Source organism: Dasypus novemcinctus, chromosome 25, assembly GCF_030445035.2.
Source record: "Dasypus novemcinctus isolate mDasNov1 chromosome 25, mDasNov1.1.hap2, whole genome shotgun sequence".
Classification (NCBI taxonomy): domain Eukaryota; kingdom Metazoa; phylum Chordata; class Mammalia; order Cingulata; family Dasypodidae; genus Dasypus; species Dasypus novemcinctus.
The window spans coordinates 16,197,960-16,214,098 of NC_080697.1; the positions used below are offsets into that span (position 1 = coordinate 16,197,960).

The following is a 16,139-nucleotide window of genomic DNA, read 5'->3' on the forward strand; positions in this document are numbered from 1 at the left end:
CACCTCTACTGCCCAAACATGCCATGGCAGAGGCTTTCATGTGGTGCTGGCCATCACAAGCATGTGCTGCCACGGTTCAGACTGTGCATGTAACAGATGATGAACAACACAAAAACCATACCAGCTGGGCACAGGAGAGAAACTGCAGAGGACTCGAGGTCATGAGACTTAGGTTTACCACGTGCACTATCATTTTCAAGGCATGGATCATGAGCAACGTATGTGATGCCTCTGGATCTCATGTCTTCATTTTTTAAATGAGCAGATGTCCTTTAGGTGTCTGCTCTAAAGGTCTAACATTCTAGAAAGAGATTTTAACGCATAAATAAACACAAGAGTGCCTCCCACATAATAGGCCATCAAACGTTTGTTGGCTCTGAGTAGGCAGGAGCAAGAATATAGACTGTGATAGCAGTGATACACTATTATATCTATAAATTGACACAACCCTTTTGGAAAGCAATATGGGAACATAAATCAAGTCATAAAAATGTTCACGTCCTTTGACTTTATAATCCCATTCTTGGGAATTTATCAAGGCAATAATTAAACATAAGAAAGCAGCTACATCAGAAACCATGTAAATGCCTAACAGTAAGGATAAAGACATTATTCCATTTGCAATATTATGTAGACATTACAAGTATTGTTATGAATGCTGTGGAATCATGGGGAAATGTTGATGACTTCATAATTGGTAAAAAAGGAAAAATACATAGACTATTATAACTGTAAAAATAGACTCTGCATATAGACAAAAGCTAGAAAGAAATGGGCAAATATGAGAAGAATTCTTTAAAAGAACTCAGATTATGGTGGAGAGGTTTCCTTTTTTTTCCATTATTTTCCTTAAGGCGTTTACCAGTTGTCCTTATAATAACAAAGTCTTTTAAAACCCTATTATCTCTCTAGCCCTTCACTCTGGTGACTAAGTGTTCTGCAGAGCAGGAGAATAGAAAAGCCCACCACTGGGTCTGGGGTGGCCTGGGGCCCTCCATGCTTCTACCTGGACACAGACGTGAGCATGTCCTGGTAGCATCCAGCAAACCCACAGGGGCCAAGGGCGGTGACCAAGAGCACCTGAGCTAGGAGAGGGTGATCGAGGCCACCTGTAACAGCACCGAGGAGGGGAACCACGAAGAGGGTAACAAGGCAGAGCAGAGAGAGGGCGAGAGCGAGAGAAAGAGGAGAAAGAAGGGAGGTAGGTAGGTAGGGGGCGAAAAAGAAACAGGAACAGAAGAGATTAAGGTCCAAGGGAGAACCTGTCAAGGTGGGAAACCAGCGCACCAGGCCCCGGAGAGGAAGAGCTGACATCAGCTGGAAGGATCCCAGGAACCAGGCATTGGAGGACGGCGACCAGGGAAAGATTTCCAGCTCTATAACTACCGTCAGCCACAAAGCCAAGGTGGGCGACCCCTCAGCGCACTGGGGCAGGGGGGAGTGGTCCAGGCGAGCAGGAGCCGAGAACAGGCCGCCAGGGCAGGGAGACGGCGGGAGGAGAGGGAGGCTGGAGCCAGGCGGGGCAGCGCTGCAGAGGGCGGGCCTGGCCGAGCTTCAGGACAAGCCACAGCGGCAGGAGGGTGAGGACAGAACCGGCGAAGACAAGGCAGGGCGCCGGGCCAGGGAGGGATGACAAGAGCTTGCCTGGGCCGCGGTCTCAGGAACAGACGGGTGTAAGGGGAGCGGCAGGGCTGGGACAGGCTTTGGTGACTGATGGGTGCTGGGTGGCAGGAAGGTGTTGTAGATGACTCCAGGCTTTAGAGCCCGGGGGACTGCACCGGGGAGGTGGACAGCTGGCAAGGGACAGTGCTGGGAGGTTAGGGGGCCTCAGAAGCGGAGGGCTTAGGATGGCGGGAGTGGAAAAGCAGGTGGCCCTGTCTGGCGAGCAGTCTGAAGTTTAGAGGTGAGCTTGATAGAGCAGTCTGGGCTGAATTTGAGAGCCGTATATTAAGGGCTTCCGTTGAGGAGGTCCAAGTATCTGAGGTTGAGAAAGTATGTAGAGGGTTGGAGGCAGAAAGATGGAGAACTACAGTTAGGCTTCGGAGGCGGAGAAGCAAAAGAGAAAGAGGACGGAAGTGCAGGCGGAGGAGGCGGAGGTGAAGCAGAGTCAGGGAGGCCTGGAGGAAGGGAGGAAGGGCGAGGGCTGCGCGGCAGGGTGGGCAGGGGCTCTCCAGCAGCTGCGCTCAGGGGCAGGAGCAGGCCACAGGGCGTTATTGAGACATGGTGGCTGGCGCTGGGGGGTAGGAGAGGAGAGCTGGGATGCACCCTGAATGGTTTCGTAGGGTGGACACATTCGAGCATGTCTGCAGGTAAGAAACTGGTGGGTGAAGGGGCAACGGCGAGCATCAGGGACCCGGAGAAGAGCGGGGGAGGCGCTGGTCGAGCCAGTCTCCTTGGAAGAGGGAGTCTTGATCGTCAGAGGCAATGATGTTCAAGTGTTTGGTTTTTTTAAAAATAAAACCACAGAAACTTTCTTTCGAGTAAACTTGCTTCAGAGCCCAACATTTAAATCGTTGGTGCTGAGCCGAAATAAGGAATGGAGAAGCCAGGGAGGCCCTCGGCGCCCTGGGGCCTCAGGTCCAAGGCCGACACACACACAAAGTTTAATATTTGGGGGGAGACAAGATTTATAAGAACGTCACAAAGCAAGCCGCAATAAATTTCTAAAAAACTTGAAATCATTCAAGGTATCTTCTCCAGCCACAATGGAAAGAAGTTAGAAACCAATAGCTGAAGAGGAAAACTCACAAATATGTAGAAATTAAACACTACACTCTTTCTTAAACAACTAGTGGGTAAAAAAGAAATCACAAGGGAAATTAGAAATATCTTCAAATAAATGAAAAACGAAGACACAACATACCGAAGGCAGCACTCAGAGGGGAATTTATGGATACTGAAAAAGAATACTGAATACTGAAAAAGAATACTGAATACTGAATACTGAAAAAGAAGCTTGAGCGCAGGCTGTGAGGGGGAACCAGCTTCGCCTCCAGTAGTGGCCTGGGAAGCCCAGGGCAGCCTGGACAGTCCCACAGCTGTGTGGTGGCTGCCCCCACCCCCCCATCTAGGAGGCCGAGGCTGAGGCCAGCGTGCCCCACCTGCGCCCCTTGGCTGCAATGGCCCTTGCGGCCCCTTCTCCGAGGGGCTGGGAGCTGCCCTGGTCAGGAAGTGGTTGTCGCGGAGGCTGCTCGAGCAGCTGGTGCCCTCGCAGGTTGAACTCTACTGGCTTTGCCGCTCCCCATCAGGCAGTTCCTGGACTTTGGGAGAGGTAATGAATGCTAGAAAACATCACGTTTCTATGAAAGGAACTTCCTGTGCAACTGTCTAATGTGAGAGAAGTGAATCTTCTGCCAGATAACTTGCTTAACCGGCCACTGGTGGGATTGGTTCAAAGTCGGTACTGTATGTGCAAAGCTATCTTGAGCTTTTAGAGTATGAAAATAAGAGCTCTGAGGATCAGCAGTTTCTTGATAACTTTCTCAAGTCCTGATTAAAGTCAGAAATAGATGTAATGATAGGGCTTCTGTAATGGCCCAGGCGGTGACTAAATACAAGAAGAAGGATTTGACCCTTTCGTTGGCAGTAAAATATGGTATTTTCTGGGTCATTTTTATACCAACCACATCTCTTTCCACATGCTTATTAATCAGCACACACTTCTGTTCAGTGGTGACCCTCATCCTAAACACATAGGAAGTATTGATCTCTCTTGTAATGTGGCCAGTGTCATTAAAGAAACATATGAAATAGCCAAGATGCTCTGTGAGCAATATTACCTGGGAGCTGCAGAGCTGGAAATTGAAGAAATCAATGCCAAGGCTCCAGACAAAGCTATTTAGGTTGCTTATGTGTCCTGACATCTGTTTCACATGCTATTTGAGTTGTTCAAGAACTTAATGAGAACACAGTAGAATTATATGAAGATAGAAAAGAGGGCTACCTGGCTGTTAAAACCCTTGTTACTTTGGGTAAAGAAGATTTATCCATTAAGATAAATGACCAAGATGGTGGAGTTCCACTTTGGAAAATAGATAATCTTTTTAGCTATTTGTATTCAACTGCTCCTATACCAAGCCTAGAGCCTACAAGAGCTGCCCCTTCAGCTGGATTCAATTATGGTTTGCCAATTTCTCATCTGTATGCTAGATATTTTCAAGATGATCAAAAACTTTATTCCATAGAAAGGGTGGGTATTGATGGTGTCATTTATTTGAAGGCTCTTTCAAGTAAATCCTCTGAGAGACTTCCTATCTTTAATAAGTCAGCACGGTGCCATTACAAGACCACACCTGAAGCTGGTGATTGGAGCAATCCTAGCAAAGAACCCAGGGATGCTTCAAAATACAGGATTAAACTGGACAAGATCAAGACCAATAGAACTTTCTAGAAAACTGAATTCTCTAGTCTTCTCTGTGAAGAAAGATTGCCTTCTGCAAGTCAACCATAAAGAACTCCTTTCCTTCACCAAATGTGAGTATTGCAGCTTAGTTATTCCACTGCTGGGATGAGTATTTTCTCTGTATCAACTGGACATTTTCCTTGGAAGGTCTTTCCTATAGCTTTACCAGCTTTTCCACTAAACTAGTAACTTGAGTAATTTTTGTAGTATCTTGCTCTGTAGTGTGACTGGTGCCTGGGACAAATGAGTACAGAGCCTCCCTATAGGGTTCTCACGTCCTCATACCCTACACTTCATTCTCATAGCACTGAATGTGCTATCTCTACAGAATTCTGAGTTCCCTCCCCATTCCAGTCACTGACGATACCTATTGTTGCTCTTTGTGACCAAATACCATGTTTGTGTCAAACCACCAACTAGGGCCCAGGGAATCTGGAAGTCAAAGACACCGTCTGAGTGTGTCTTGCTAATTCAGTCCCAGAGCACTTCCTCCCTCATAGGTATCCACTCTCTGATTTAGACTTGCCTTCCTCCATCTGATTATGTTCTCATTGTGAGCTGTAGATTGTTTCATGTTAGATCTTACTTGATGTGTTTATTTTATTTTAAAATTAGTTTGTATACTCCCATTCTGTTAATTGAAGTATACCAAAGATTTAAGAAAGAATAAAGACCTCAAGTAAATAACCTAACCTCACACCTGGAGGAACTAGGAAAGAAGAACAAACTAAATTGTAGGTGAGCAGAAGGAAGGAAATAATAAAGAACAGCATAGAGGTAAATGAAACAGAGAAAAATAATTATGAGACTTAATGAAGCCAAAAGCTGGTTCTTTGAAAATACCAATAAAATTAACAAACTTTTAGCTAGACTGGCAAAGAAAATAAGAGAGTGGACACAAGTAATTGAAATCCCAAATGAAAAGGGCATTACTATGACCTCACAGAAATAAAAAGGATTATAAGAGAATTTTATGAAATATTGTATGCCAACACATAGATTACCTAGAGGAATGGACAAATTCATAGAAACACAGACTACTACACTGACTCAAGAAGAAATATAAGATCTCAACACACCCATAACAAAGAGTAATAATAATTTTAAAAATCCCCCTACAAAGAAAGTTCATGACCAGATGGCCTTACTGGTTAATTTTGCCAAACATTCCAAGAAGAATTAACCCCAACCATCAAACTCTTCCAAAAAATTGAAGAGGAAAGAACACTTCCTAACTAATTCTATGAGGCTAGGTCATCCTAATACCAAAGCCAAATAAAGATATCACAGGAAAAGAAAAGTATTAGACCAATATCCCTCATGATATGGATGCAAAAATGCTCAACAAAATACTAGCAATCCAAATCAAGGATGTTACATACCAGGGATGTAAATAATTTGTACACAGAAAACTAAAACTAAAAATATTGCTGAAAGAAATTGAAGAAGACTTAAATAAATGGAAATAAATTCCATGTTTATGGATTGGAAGACTTAATATTGTTCATATGTCAATACTATCCAAAGTGATTTATATATTCAACACAATCCTAAACAAAATTCTAACAACTTTCCAGAAATGGAAAAGTCAATCATTAAATTCATATGGAATTACAAGGGACCCTGAATAGCCAAATCATCTTGTAAAAGAACACAAGTTGGAAGACTTATATTTCCTATTCAAAAACTTATTACAAAGCTACAGTAACAAAAAGAATGTGGTACTGGCACAAGGACAGATATATAGACCAAGTTCAGAAATAAACCCACATATCCATGACCAACTGATTTTTGACAATGCCAATTCCACTCTATGGGAAAAGTATAATCTCTTCAACAAATGGTGGATATCCACATGTAAAAGAATGAAATTAGGTCCCTACCAAATATCCAAGATGGATCAAGGACCTACATATAAAAACTAAACCATAAAACTCCTAGAAGAAAACATAGGGAAATATTGGGATCTTGTACTAGGCAATGGATTCTTAGACTTTACACCAAAAGCATGAGAAACAAAAGAAATACATACCTTTAAAACTTTTGTGCATGAAAGTATGTTATTAAGAATGTGAAAAGACAACCTAGAGAATGGAGAAAATTGGAAACCACATATATGATAAAGGTTTAATATCTAGACTATACAAAGAAATCCTACAACTCAACAAAAGACAAATGACCCAATTAAAAAATGGACCAATAACTTGAATAGACATTTCTTCAAAGAAGATATACAAACGGCCAAAAAGCACATGAAAAGATGGTCAATGTCATTAATCATTTGGAAAATGCAAATCAAAACTAGAATGAGATACCACTTATACTCACTAAAATGGCTATTATTTTAAAAATGGAAAATAACAAGTGTTGATGAGGCTATGGAGAAACAGGAACACTTGTACATTGTTGGTGAGAATATAAAATGGTGCGGCCACTGTGGGAAACAGTTTGGTGATTCCTCAGAAAGGTAGGCATAGAATCACCATAAAGCCCAGCAATCCCACTTCTAGGTATTCAGTATACAAAAAAAAAAAAAAAAAAATTGAAGGGTGAGACTTGAACAGATATTTGTACACCAGTGTTCCCATCAGCAATATTCACAATAGCCAAAAGTTTTTAACAACTCATGTGTCGGGAAACGGACTTTGGCCCAGTGGTTAGGGCGTCCGTCTACCATATGGGAGGTCCATATGGGAGGTCCGCGGTTCAAACCCCGGGCCTCCTTGACCCGTGTGGAGCTGGCCATGCGCAGCGCTGATGCGTGCAAGGAGTGCCATGCCACGCAAGGGTGTCCCCCGCGTGGGGAGCCCCACGCGCAAGGAGTGTGCCCGTGAGGAGAGCCGCCCAGCGTGAAAAGAAAGAGCAGCCTGCCCAGGAATGGCGCCGCCCACACTTCCCGTGCCGCTGACGACAACAGAAGCGGACAAAGAAACAAGACGCAGCAAATAGACACCAAGAACAGACAACCAGGGGAGGGGGGGAAATTAATTAAATAAATAAATCTTTAAAAAAAAAAAAAAAAAAAGACAAAAAAAAAACAACTCATGTGTCCATCAGTAGATGAATGGATAAACAAGATGTGGTATACATATACAATGGAATATCATTTGGTCATAAAAAGGAATGAAGGTCTGATACATGGCACAACATGCATCAACTTGAAGACATCACATTGAGTGAAATATACCCAATACAAAAGGACAAATATTGTATCATTTCAATTACATGAAATAAATAGAATATGCATATTCATAGAGATAGCAAGTTAATTACAGTTTACCTGGGGTGGGGTGTGGGGTAATGGAAAGTTCATGCTTAATGGGTAGAAAGATTCTGTTTGGGGTGATGGAAACATTTTGGTAATGGATGGCAGTAATGGTAGCAAAACATTGTGAATGTAACTAATACCACTGAATTATGCACTTGAAGATGTATATAATGGGAAGTTTTATGATATGTATATGTTACAACAGTAAAAAATTTAATAAGAACATAAAGAATTTAGTGAAGTTGAAAGGGATATATTTTGCTTTGGGCATGATGGGGATATTGAAACTGGATGCTTGAAGAAAGGAGAAATTGTTTGGAAGAGTCATTGTGAAAAAATGAGCTACTCTTTCTAATTGAGCTGGGGAAAAGTGGGATTTCCAAACACACAGATTCATTTAGAGTTAGCATGAATCCGTACATGGTGCCAACTGGCACACTGCTTTTCTCCATCAATTGGCAGCCTCAAGCAGAAGAAGCAATAAGACGGTGATTGCCCAGCACGAGAACTGACACAGCAAGCCTAATGGAAGGACGGGACCTGAGAGACTCTGAGCAGCTTTCAAGGACGTGCTAAAGAGAGCCAGCCTTTTCTGGGGTTCTCTATTTGCCAAGCAAGACAGCAGGACCTTCTGTTGTGCACAGGGAGGCACTCCTTCAGCTGGTATCAGCGGACGCACGAGACGACTTTAAAGGACAGGGCACTAACAACTTTGAATTAAGATTTCCAGTGATTCACTTCCAAAAACTATATACATAACAGAACAAAAATAAATCAATACAACTCAGACCACAGTGAGTGGTGCTGGACCTTGCAAATGCCTGTATCTGGAGAGCTGGGCACCACCGCCCCTGCCCAGGCAGGGCTGCTGGCCATGGCACCTGCTCATCCCCATCTGGAACCCAAAGCTGGGATGTCTGAAGTCTTCTAGGAGTCTTCAATGCGCAAGCCTAGAAGGACACTTGGCTATTTCAATTTCGGGAAAGAAAGGAGCACTATTGGGCTTCAGACACACTGTTCCTGTAGGCGAAACCACACAGCAGTGTGAAGCATGAAGGACACGAGCCCAGCAGTGATTACGGCACAGGTGATCTTAAGAACAGAGCTGGGCACGGGTAAAAACAAAGCCAAGTTTTCACGAGGCGCCCCTAGCCTTCCTTTCTCTGGGACTACTGGTGCGTCAGCACAGGCTTGGGAGCCAGTCCTCTAAGATCTTCGCTTCAGCATGTCTTATTTCTGTTATCTTGGGCAAGTTGCTCTAGCTCCCCAATCTAGCTCAGTTTCTCATCTGCAAATTGGGGAGTTAAAATAATTAAATGAGCTGTGTGTGTAAGTGCATAACACAGAATCTAGTTCACAGCAGATAATCAGCAAATATCAGCTTCCTTCTTTTCCCACCTCAGTGACTTCCTTTACCACCCAGCTGCCCCCAAGCCTCTGTACTTTGCAAGCCTAAGCTCCCTCTGCTCTCCGGCACCCTCTCAGGAGGCTGAGGTTTAAGATTCCCAGAAAAAGAAAAAGGAAACACTGCACATTTTCCTCCTAGTGGTGAAACAAGCCCGTTGCAGGTGCATGCAATAAATTACAAGTTCACACTTGATTGGTTTATGAATCAGAGATTAGGTCTCACTTACAAATACCTTTCTGAGTCATTAGCAACAGATCACCGTAACTAGAGTTTCCTGCTTCCTATCCATGTGTGTTCGCGCTGGGGTAGGGGCTCATAGGAGACAGGAGAGGATGCCAATAGGTGGGCGTCACTTCACATAGTCACCAGGCGAGCTCACCGACAGGCAGTGTGTGGATGGGCTGTGACCCACAATCAAGCAGCTGGCGTCACCGCAGTAAGCCAGGAGCTGGACCCAGCTGGGACTTGGAAGGGTGCATAGGGAGCCAAGCAGAAGCCCCGTTTCCTGAGCTCTCGGCCATGGGCGCTGGTAGGACCCAGTCGAGCATCAGGGGTAGGTTCCAGCCTGAAAACAACCTTGACCACAAGTCCCTGAACTCTGTCCTCTGGATGTGTCTCACATCGAGTTGACCCCTACGTCAGTCTAATAGGTGAACTTGTCAGAAACGCCAATTGCTAGACCCTATCCCAGACCTACCATTCTAGAGACAGGGACTAAGAACCTGTACTTTCAGTACCCCCTCCCCGAGATGACACCCGTCACACTGAATTTGGAGAATTACAGGGCTAAGCCTAATTGATTAACTGCCCCTTGACTAGCAGAAAGAGCCTCCCAAGGGCTTAGGATCAAGGGCCAAGTGGCTGCAGCTGAGGGCAGTGGGCACGGACACGGCATGCAGCACTATGCGCCCACTCTCTCCCTGGAGAGGGTTCTCTATATCTTCTCCCACTAAATGAAGAAAAACCTAAATATGTGATAAGTCGGGGAATCATATATAACCTGTGGTAGACATCAACACAATGAATTAGACAGTCATTCAAATTATGATAAAGATCGCGGAGAAACTTAGGGAAACATTTACAAAATATCAGTGTAGAAATATCTACAGCTTGATTATAGCTATACAAAATATGGAAACAAAACAATATGTAAAAAAACTGGTGGGAGTTGTGACAGATAATATGTTATATTTGTTCCTTAAAAACTAAAAAACAAAAGCGTTACGGTATTACAGTGAATAGAAACTCCCTTTCTATTGCCCCTTTTCTTTCCTGAATTAAAAATGGCAAATGCTACTCAGGACTGATACCTACAAAAACAGAATTGTACGTAAGTGTTGAGTATTTGCTAACCTTGAAAGGTCAAAAAAATATCCCCAGTGAAGTACATGCCAGATAAGCTGGCTGGAAGCTCTGTTCTCAGCAACCAGAGCCTGCGCCCTCTGTTAAAGTAGCTCGTTAATGACCTAATGCAGACGCAAGTGAAGAAGAGCCATCTTTCAGCAGCTGTTCAAGCAGCAGGCTGGAAACTCCCCTCCGACAGCATAGAGGGATGAAGTTTTGGCTAAGTGTTGTACAAGATCAGAATGGACTTTTTATATGGACAACTTCTGGGTGAGCCTTATTTTGAGTCTCCATCCTATGCTCCAGAATGGCAGATTTCCAGCCTCTGCCTGAAAGTGGATGAAGAGGGGAGGAAGTCTGAAAGATGCCCGACTTCCCTTCACAGCTTGTAAGGTGAGGGCAGCTGTGATAACAGCCTATAAATACCCCAGGGTGGAAATGCTCCGGGCTGGCCACTCCTGGGTGGAATTGCACAAGCCAGCGGTGTTGCTATGCAAGGAAGTGCAGGCAGAGAAATCTTAGCCTGAAGGTCAAGTTTTAAACTCCAAGAGTCAGCAAAATCATCCTCCCCCCAGGGAAGAAGGCAGTAGGAGAGAAAGCCAGCTCTCGAGACATAAGGAGAAATTTGGAGGGTTTTGTCCATGAGAGGAGGCAGAGCTAAAATATGCAGAGGAGTGCTTGTCTTCTGGAAGAGAGTTAGTACAACGGCGATGTTGGGTATGGCGGGGAGAAGAGTTGGCAGAAGATGGAGAAAAGCATCTTTTTCAGGTGGAACAATAGAAAGTACCATCTCAGGCTGATGCTTCCCGTTGCAGTCTTTGGTTCTTCCAATTCCTAAAGGACACAAATACCCTGTCACTGAGTTAATCCTATCCATCAGTCTTGAAAATGGCGCTCTAAAATGAAGGTGACTAATGAAACAAAAAGTTTCTGGCTTACAGATAAAACTTGAAACAGTGATGCACTAAAATGAAAAAATATAAAATTTCCATAATAATATTAAGATTATAGGGTCTCCTGAGGCTGCTTCCTCCCAGGCAGAGCATCTGTAATCTGGGTGACTGACAGAAGGTGTGCGGTGACATCAGGGCTTGGTCCTGCTAGCTCAGTAGTAAGACAGAACATAAACATCAATAACTCAAAGAAAAAAAGAGAACATTATTACACGATTTCTTTATTCTTTCTCTACAAACCCTATCATTCTAATTCATGACTATTTCATTAAACTATTCACCAAATTACCTCCACCTTGAAGATCAGAAATATATTTCATATATTTTTATCTCCCAAATACATAGGCCTTCATATTTGTTGATTTCAGTTATTAACACTACGTAACAAATTCAAGTCAAATTTGAACATAAAATATTTTCTTAGGAAAATTAGAACACATACATTAACTTATGGTTCAACATACCATAACTTACAGGATGCAGCAAGTACAGTGCTTAGAGGGAAATTTACAGTTAAAAATGCCTACACTAAAAAAAGAAGACAGATCTCAAAACAATACCTAACCTTTTGCTTTAAAACACTGGAAAAAGAACAAACTGAACCCAAAAAAAGCAAAAGGAAGGAAATAATAAAAATCACATTTTAGCTTGCTAAAAGCTGCTGGGAGCAACATACCAGAAATGGGTTGGCTTTTACAATAGGGATTTATTAGGTTAAAAGCTTACAGTGTTGGGAAGTGGATGTGGCTCATCTGATAGACTGTCTGCCTACCATATAGGAGGTCCAGGGTTCGATACTCAGGGCCTCCTGGCCCATGTGGTGAGCTGGTCCACATGCAGTGCTGATGCACACAAGGAGTGCCCTGCCACGCAGGAATGTCCCCTGTGTAGGGTAGCCCCATGCGCAAGGAGTGCTCCCCGCAAGGAGAGCCGCCCCACGTGAAAAAAAGTGCAGCCTGCTCAGGAGTGGCGCTGCACACATGGAGAGCTGACGCAGCAAGGTGACACAACAAAAAGAAACAGATTCCTGGTGCTGCCGAGAATGCAAGTGGACACAGAAGAACACACAGTGAATGGACACAAGAGAGCAGACAACCTGGGTTGGGGGAAGGGGAGAGAAAGAAATAAAATAAATCTTTAAAAAAAACCAAAAACCTTACAGTGCTGAGTGTCCAAATCAAGGCACCATCAGGAGATGCTTCTCCCCAGGTTGCAGCTGCGGGCGATCAGGCACAGGGAGCCACCTGCTTTTCTCTCCCCTCTTCTCTGGGCCTTGTTGCCTTCAGCTTCTGTGCTCCATCGATTTCAGCTTCTGGCTTCCTCTGTGCCTCTACTGCTTTATTCTGTATCTGTAGCTTTTTATTCTTCCGTTTATAAAGGACTCCAGGAGAAGGATTAAGACCCACGATGGGTCATGCAACCTAATCAAAGGCCCTTAACTGAAGTGATTTAATCAAAAGGCCTCGCCAACAATAGGTTTACACTCACAGGCATGGATTAACCCCAAGGACATGATTTTCTGGGGTCCACAAAAGCGTCAAACTCCCACACATTACAGTGGAAATCAGGGAAATAGAGAACGGAAAAGCAATAGAGAAAACCAATGAAACCAAAAGTTGGTTTTTTTTTTTTTTTTTTTTAAATATCACCAAAATTTATAAGCTTTTAGCTAGACTGACCAAAAGAAAAAAGGGGGAAAAAATTCAAGTCACTAAAAGCAGGAATGGAAGAGGGGCCGTGACTCTACAGACCTTAGAGAAATAGAAAGAATTCGGGACTGTGGGAAGATGGTGGGGTAGGAAGCTCCAGGAATCAGTCCCTCCCCAAAACAAGGAGCTGAACTGGGAAGAACTGTCTGAATCAACTATTTGGAAACTCCGAGTCCAGTGGAACACAGTGCAGGATTCAGCGGGAGCGGGAGGGAGCGGCTGCTGAGTTGTGATTAATCCCGGGGAGCTCCCCCCTTCCTGCAGCAACTACCACCGCCCCCTCGTCAAGGCACACAGCGGTGGGGACTGGAGCTCAGGGTGGGTCACAAAGACCTAGGCCTCCAGACTCCGTGGGGTGTCTGATCACCGGGGCCCAGATCTGAGGGCAGTCACTGTTCCAGCCCCCGTTGGGAGAACGTGGCCGTGGCAGAGGCGTCTTAAACACAGCAACCTTTCTCAAAACTACAGAAAACAGTTCAAGGGCTGCCTTAGCTGGGCAAGGGCTGAAGCAAGAAAACACGGCTACAAAAGCCATCGCAACAAATATACCACACTAATGAGAGAAGTTGTTAATGGGTGGAAAAGTGGGAGGAGCAGGGAAGGGAGGCATATGGGAACCCCCTATACTTTTTTATGTAATATTTTATGGAATCTAAGTATCTTTTAAAAATAAATAATATACTTTAAAAAAAAAAAGAAGAAGAAAAGCCGTAGCGTAAGCTCCTGGTGCCCTGGCGAGCCTCTCCCCCACCAGCCTGCCTTCACGCTGTGGTTCCTGGCCCTGTTCCAGAGGGAGCAGAGCTGCGCCTGGGTACGTCCTGGGGTGTACCGATTGTCGGTGCCAACCTACCAGGTGGAAGTCGGAGAGCCCGAACCAGGGAATGTGATTCTCCGGAGGGCAGAGAAGCCCCTCCCAGACAGGTGGACAGCGTGAGAAGCCATTAAGCTGAAACAGCCTGGGGCAAAGGACTACCTGCATTAATTCCCTCAGGAGACCACCCAGGAGGGGGGAGTTCTATTTCAAAGGGAAGAAAGGGACTTTCACTTAAACTCCTGTAAACTGTACCTGGGGAATTCCTAAGGCTCTACCAAGCACAAGCCCAGAAAGAAAGAAGAAGTAGGGTCTGTGGCCCCAGCTCCACAGAGGCTCCGATAAGACAAAGAGGACCCTTCCCGTCCCATTGGCCTCAGGCTGATCTTGTTGATAGGAGGGTGTCTTAGTTTGCCACAGGGCTCCCGATGCAAAGTCGATTGGAGTTTATAATGGGAATTTTATTTGGGGTAAAATCTTACAGTTCCAAGGCCTTGAATTGTCCAAATCAAGGCATCACCAGAGAGGCTTTCTCACCAGGCAACTGGCGGTGATCCTGGTATCCTGCCAGGTGGCCGGAGATCAGGCACCTGGCAGGGCTCGGCCCCTGGAGGCCTCTTTCTGTGCTGCTGTGCTCTGTTGATTCGAAACTCTGGTAACTCTCTCAGCCTCTTGGGGCTTCTCTACCTTTCTTCGGGTGCAGGCGAACTGGGAGTCCTCTCTCTCTACGTCCTCCTTTCTCTCACGTGGCAGGATCAAGACGGCAGCTTCCTTTTTCTGTATGTGTCTCTCTCAGGGTCTCCATTTATATAAGGCACAGCAAGAGGGCAGAAGCCCCCGCTATGTCATGCCTCACTGACAGAGTCTAATCAAAAGGGACCCACACCCACAGGCATGGGTTAGTTAGAAAACATAATATTTCTGGGATTCACCAAATTGAAACTGTCAAAGGAGATTATAAGCCAAAAGAGAGCCAATTAGCAAAGACAGTGGAGTGTGTTTTTGCTTTGGTTGCTTTGTTTTTATTAGCTCCTGGCATTCAAGAACATTTTTGGGGGAGCAGATGTAGCTCAAGTGGTTGAGTGCCTGCTTCCCACATACAAGACCCCTGGCTTGATCTCTGCTACCTCCTAAAAACAAACAAAAAAACAAAATGGGGGAGTCAGGGTGGCTGAGTGCCAGTGCCCCACACATGCATCCCAGGCCTAAACCCCAGCCCCAGTACCTTAAAAAAATATCCCTGTCATGTCACCAGCTGGATACAAACTTACAGGACAGTTCAGGGACTAAATCCCAGAGTTAATGCTTTAAAATCTTAAAAGGTACCATGTACAACGAAAGATTTCAAGACAAGCAAAGAAACAAGAAATGATGGCCCATCCAAGAGGGACAAGATAAAAATCCAAAAACCATCAATGAAAAGGACCAGCCTTTGACTTACCAGACAGAGACTTTAAAAAATGATATAAATATGCTAAAGGAGTTAAAGGAAAACACAGAGAAAAGCTAAAGGATATGAGGAAAACAATTAATGAACGATATGGGGATTTTTCCTGAGAAATGCTGGAGTTTAAGAACACAGTAACTGGAATAAAAAATTCCCTAGAAGGTTACGACAGCAGAATGGAAATGGTAGTAGAAAGAATCAGAAATCTCAAAGACAAGACAACTGAAAGGATTCAGTGTGAGAAATAGAAAGAAAGAAAAAGAAAAGTAGAGCCTAGGGACCTGTGGGACACCATCAAGTATACCAATATATGTATTATAGGACTCCCAGAGGAGAAGGAAGAGAAAAAGGACAGAAAGAATATTCAAAGGAATAGTGTCAGAAAATCCCCAAATTTAATGAAAAGTATGAATATACTTTCATGTTCAAGAAGGCAAAGGAATCCCAACAGCATAACTCAATGAAAACCACATCCAGACACAATAATTAAAAAATTGTCCAATACCAAGGATAAGGAGAGAGCTGTGAAAGTTGCCAGAGAAGAGCAATGTGTTACATATAAGGGAATCCCAATAACATTAAGTGCCAATTTTTCATTCAGAAACCATGGAAGCAAGAAGACAGTGGTATGAAATACTTGAAGTGCTGAAAGAGAACGACTGTCAACTAAGAATATTATATCTGACAAGACTTTCTTTCAAAAAAGGAAGACATTAAAGACATTCCCAGAGGAAAGCAGATTTGGCTCAACAGATATAGCATCTGCCTACCACATGGGTGGTCCAAGGTTCAAACCC

At 44.2% G+C, this 16,139-nt stretch overlaps 1 pseudogene; it reads left to right on the forward strand.

Moving 5' to 3' along the window:
- Window positions 1-2,299: 2,299 nt before the first annotated feature.
- LOC101418840 (pyruvate dehydrogenase (acetyl-transferring) kinase isozyme 3, mitochondrial pseudogene) lies at window positions 2,300-4,390 on the forward strand (annotated as a pseudogene).
- Window positions 4,391-16,139: the final 11,749 nt, after the last annotated feature.